Here is a 6,000-nt window from a genome sequence, read left to right as displayed (position 1 = left end):
AAAGGTGGGGGAAGTATCGGTGATATTTTTGTCCGAAGTTCAGGAGGAATGATGCATCTGACTCCATCTGTTCAGAAGGTTAATTAAGTACTTTATTCTACTATAATATTCTATATTATATTACATTACATCTGAACTGAATCTGCCAAGCACTCAACTGCACTTCACACTGCACAGAATCTCATGACTGTCAGCCCAGAGTCCCAACACACACATACCTGGATTCAATGGGTCAGTGAATCAAAGCACTCACAATAGAATCCAATAACCAATTCCCTTCAGGTAAACAATCTTCCACAGTGCATTCCACTTTTGAACAACACACCAGCATTAAATGAGATGAGCATTGTTTGGATCATTTTTGCTTCTCTCACTGCTTCTCCCATGTTCAGAGAATGTGAATCCCACAGGGGAGGAGGGCCAAACTGAGCCTCCAAGGAATCCCCTGATCCCTCCAAGAAACCCAAGGCAAAAGGCTCCTGTTGTGTCACACTTTGCTGCTTTTATTTGTAAAGGCTCCTCCCACAGCCCGATTTCCTGGGCATTTTTTCACACACATTTTTCCTGAGCATCTGTCTCACCAGCCAGTGGGGGTCACTCACAGCCCCATCACGGAAGCTTTCTCTCCCCTGATCGTCTGTTGCGTGAAGCCTCACTGGGGACAGGGTTCCCAGGATATGTACAACCCACAGAGTCATTTTTCACCTCATGTGTAGGATGTGTTGAGACATGAATCAAAATCAGATTTGTTCCTCTTAACCCCCATGTGCTTAGTGGCTCTGCAATCCCCTTCCCAGCGCTCCCAGTGAGGTGGCTTACTGGTGCCTGTCCCAGTTGCAAGGGGGCAAAGGACCTGGTTCACTGCTCCTGGCAAAAAAGGCAGCTCTTTGGTTAAACTGGCAGGAATGGTGTTTCTTTGTTCAGCTCTGTAAAGGTAGCTGAACAAGGTGGGAACCTCCCATGGAATGGAAAATACGACCCCCTTCTCTCTGAACTATCATACCTTATAAATTACGGGGCTTTTAGGCAAAGATGTGGGAACAGGAATAATTGTCCCTTACTGCTATATATTGTGAGAAACAAGTTAATGGAAGTTGGCTTTTGCCAGATATTATATGGATTTTTATTACATTATTGATTATATTGTTGATAAAATATTGTGATGTTGTTAGTGTTGGGACAGTGATATGAATTGTGGAGTGATTGATGTTGTGTTGGTGGCCTTCCAAGGGTAGGGCCCAGCCATGGCCCAGCCCCACTGCACAGGAATGGCCATTGCCCAGCCCTGCTCTGGCCAGCCCCAGGTGGCAGCCAGGACTTAAGGGTTCCCCCCACCCCCTTGGCTTTGATTCTGGCAGCTTTAGAGCTGCTGCAGAGGTGAGAATTCTGTGGGGGTAAAAGGCCCTGCCTGTGGTTTGCTCAGCCCTGCAAGAAAGCACAAAACCCAAAGGGAGCCCAAGCAGTGGCTCTGCGAGGGCCTTTGATGGTTTTCAGAGCAGGGCTGGCTGGAAAGCCCCCTGCAAGGGCAGCTGGGAGGGAACCAGCCCGGAAATGCAAGAATTGATCATTTTGTCCCTGTCCCCAAGGGACTGAGAGAGCCCCTGAACTACTGCAAAGACAACAACAATCTGCTCAACAACCTGACCTGGACCTTCCTTCTTAAACAAAACTTGCAGCATGCAGGAACCTCCTGAAGGAAGGTTTGGGTTCTGGATGTGCACACCAGAAAAGAGGGAAAAGTGTGGAAATATTGAGCAGAGGCTGCACACGAGGGGCTGGGGAACAGGGGTGTCACAGCAGGAGCAGGGAGTGCCCAGGCAGGGGAATTCAGGGCAGGCTGGAGTGGATTTACCAGAGAATCAGACCCTGAGGCACACACGGGCATTTCCACAGATTCCTATGCACTGTTCCAGGAGCTTCTGCCCTTCCTCCATGGGAAATCAATCAAGTTTCAGGATGGGAATGAGCAAAATGGGGAGAGTTCATAAAGATGGTCCAAGAAAAGGCTTCATAATGGGCTGGGTTGCTGCCCAGCAGGCAGGGAACAATCCCATGCAGCTGTTGCACACTCAGGGAGATTCCACACTTTCTGTATCCACAAGCAAACGCTGCTGTGGGATGCACCAATGGGCTCCTAAAGGGAACCAAAAAGTGTCATTTCATAGTGATTTGTTTGTGTTTTCATTGTGAGTGACTTGTTGGGAGAGGAACTGTTGAAAGTATTCTATAAACCAGAGCATTTTATACTTTGTCGATTTGATTCTTGTTGAGTATGTCCTTTATTAGGGAAAAAATTCTGTGGGAAAGATTTTATTCTATGGATGTATAATTTTGTCTCAAGCAATTGGGCATCAGTGTTGCCTGGGATGGCTGAGCCAGGAAATGGGGGGACCTGACCCAGGGGTGTGTGGGGCACAGACCCAGAGCATCCCAGGAGAGCCCTGGGTTCCCCAGGGAGGATGCTGTGCTGGGCTCTGAATCACCCCAAAATCTGAGGCAGCCAGGGAAGGAGCTGTGACCCCTATTCCCACCCAGCCACTGCCCATCCTGGCATCCCCATTCCCCTGGGACCCCATTGCCTTGGTCTCTCTTCCCTCGTGAACCCCATCCCCGGACTGCCATTGCCCAGGATCACCGTTGCCTTGATCCCATCCCAGGACTGCTTTTTCCCCCAGAATCGCTATTCCTGAGGGTCCCCTTTTTTGCCTTGCACCCCCAACCCAGGCACCCAAATGCCATGACCCCAAATCCTTGAAAACCATGTTTCCACAGCACCCCCATCCCTGAATCCACCCAGGCATGGATCCCCTTTCTCTTGGAGATCCATCCTTGGTTGCTGATATCCCCTGAGACCCCCACTCCTTAAAACACCATGTCCCCAGACTCTCCCATCATGTCCCCAGCCTGTCCACAGCTTGTGGCCACCCTGCCCCCACCAAGGGCCACCTCCACGTGGGGACAGACGTGACCTCGCTTCCTTCCCCTTCATCCGAAGAGCCGCCAGCAAGGGGAGCGGTGGCCACAGCAGCGAGTGACAGCCAGTGCACATGGCTGGGGACACTGGGATGGCCGGGAAGGTGGCACTGCTCCTGTGGGGTGATTGCCCTGGGCATGGGCCTGACACCCTGGGGATGGAGGGGAGGGTGCACAGGGGGGCTGCAGGGTCCCCTGAGGTCCCCAATGCCAGCAGGGCATGGAGCCCAGTGTGACCAGAGTTGTGGGGTGGCCCTGGGAACATGAAGAGAGGAAAGGAAGAGTGGAACTGGGATGGGGGGACAGGGAGACGGGAATGGAAATGTGGGGACAAGGATGTGGCAGAAGGAACATTGTGGCTGGGGCTGCTGCAGGGACAGGGACAGGGACACAGAGATGCAGGGACAGGGACAAGGAGATAAGTACAATGTGCTTGGGCCATGGGGACAGGTGCCATGGGAATGGAACCACGGATACAAGGTAATGGGGCTGTGGCTGAGAGGCTGGTGGGGGTGACCTGTGCCAGCACTGGGTCGCCATGCCTGAGCATGTGTTGACTGCTGTCTCCCTGTCCTTGAGACATCTGTGCCACATCAGTGCCCCAACTGAGGCCTTTTGGGCACAGCCCCCACATTCTGTGCCCCTGTGCCTCTGTCCCCATGGTGCCATACCCACCCATCCATGTCCCTTCTCCCTTCCAGCCCAGACCCTCAGCTTCACTGGTGAGTCCTTGGCAAATGGCATGTCCCCACCCCGCTGTCCCAACCCCACGCTGGCCTTGGCAGCCTGGTGTCCCCTGTCACCCGCAGGTGCCCAGACCACCCAGCTCCTTTTGGAGCCCCCCTGGACGCTGCCGGTGTTGTGGGACCAGGTGACACTGACCTGCCAGGGCTCGGGGAGTGCTGGTGACACCACCAGGTACAGGAACGGGCAGCGCTGGTGGCAGGAGAGACAGGACAACCTCAGTGTCACAGAGAGTGGCACCTACACGTGCGACAGACCCGGCAGTGGGCTCAGCCCCCCTGTGACAGTCTTAGATGGTGAGGGGGTATCTTAAATGATCTGGGTGGCCCCTGACAGGTCTGGGTGGGCTCCACTCCGTAGGTGGCTTCACACCGTTCGTGTGGCAGGAGCCTGTCCCTTGCACACAGGGACATCCCAGTGCATCCCAGTGCACCCAGATGTCCTCAGTGCCATGGGGACACACCTCTGACCTATCTCGAGCCCCTCAGTAAGATGGGACCCTCCTGTCCCACAGATGAGCTCGTGCTGCAGGTGCCAGCACGGGCGCTGCTGAAGGGGGACACAGTGACACTGCGCTGCCATGCCCGGTGTAACAGCCCGGTCACCAAGGTGCGATTTTTCAAGGATGAGAATAATCTGACGAGGTCCCTTAATGGCACCGAGGTGTCTCTGTCCCCTCTCCAGCTGAACCACAGTGGCAGTTACCGCTGCAAGGGCTAGGTGAGGTCCTGGTCGACAGGCTCAGCAGCAGTGACAGTGACAGTGCACGGTGAGCACTCCCACGGCTGGAACTCGCATCTTCTGACAACCCCAAAGCTCTTTGCCAGTGCACTCTGAATCACACTCCTCACCTTCCCTCTCCATCCCTGCACTCTTTCTGGTGACAGTCCTGAAAGGTCCCCTAAGCCCACCACGGGGGTCCCCTCTGAGTCTTAGTTGCCTCAGCATTCCCAGCCCCCCTGTGACTCCAAGTCTCCCACTTTCACTCCCCCTACTTTTCTATCAGGATGGGCATGTGGTGGGGGGCAGGGGTTCCTGTAGCTGTTGGTGCCTGCCATGGTGGTCTCCCACTCTGGGAAGTTCAGCTTTGGGGTGCCTCTGAGGGGGAGCTGTGCAGAAGAGCAGTGCCCAGCTCCACATCACGGTGTGCAGTGAGTGCGGGGATGGGCACAGGGAGTGCCCACAGCCTCCTCGGGTTCCCTGCCTGGGGACCTCCATGTCCCTCTGACACATTTCTTGGGTCTCCTCTCCTCTGCCCTGTGCCCCCTCACCCCTCTGCGGTGTGACCCCATCCCTGAAATCCCCCATCACACCCATCCACCCCATCCCTATCTCCCCCACTCCTCCTGCCAGCTCCTCCCTGTGTCCTCAGCCCTGTCTCTGTCCCCACAGTGCCTGTGGCCAATGCCACCATCACCCCCGGCCCCCTGTCACACCAGGTGCGTGCAGGTGGCCCTGTGACCCTGCGCTGCTCGGTGCAGGTGGGCTCAGCCCCTGTCACCTTCACCTGGCTGACCAACGGGAGGGAGGTGGCCCGAGGTCCCCTTCTGGAGTTCGGGGCCACCAATGTGGGACATTCAGGCACCTACCAGTGCATGGCCACCAACCAGGCAGATGGGCACCGCGTGTTCCAGGCACTCAGCCCAGAGCTGGCACTGGAGGTGACACCACGGGACACAGGGACACACAGAGACACAGGTGGGGACACACAAGTTCACCAGGGACTGCAGCATCACTGAGGTGATGGGTGACCCTGATGTGCCCCCTCTCTGTTTCTTGCAGTGGTTGCAGGGGTCGGTGGGGTTCTTTTGTTCCTGCTCCTGCTCTTGGGTGTCATTGTGGCCTGGCACCGGTGGCACCCTGCGGGTGGGTGACAATATGGGGACGGTGGTCCCAAGGAGCTGTAGAGGCCCCCAGAGTTGGGGAACCATAATGTGCCTCCCACAGCCCTAAAATGGTGACCTTGACTGGGGGTGCTGTAGGGTCCTGCAGGGATTTTGGGGGTTCGTTCAGAAGCCCTGGGGGCGTTTGGGGGGGGTCTCTGTCTCTGCTGGCCTTTGGGTCCTTGAGGCTGAGTTGGTCAGGGGCACTGTGGAGGTTCATGAATTCTGGGAGACTTCAGGGATGCCTGGGGTCTTCTGAGAAATCGAGGGTCCCATGGGTGTTTGGAAATCCTGAGAGGGATCAGATTCCTGGGGACCCCACAGTCACCCCTCCCCTCTTTCCTTTGCAGCTGCCAGGAAGAATCAAGAAAGGTGAGTGGGGGGCTCAAACCACACTCTC

Source organism: Fringilla coelebs (assembly GCF_963513975.1).
Source record: "Fringilla coelebs genome assembly, contig: SCAFFOLD_30, whole genome shotgun sequence".
In the NCBI taxonomy this organism is placed as follows: domain Eukaryota; kingdom Metazoa; phylum Chordata; class Aves; order Passeriformes; family Fringillidae; genus Fringilla; species Fringilla coelebs.
This window is presented reverse-complemented; position numbering follows the sequence as displayed.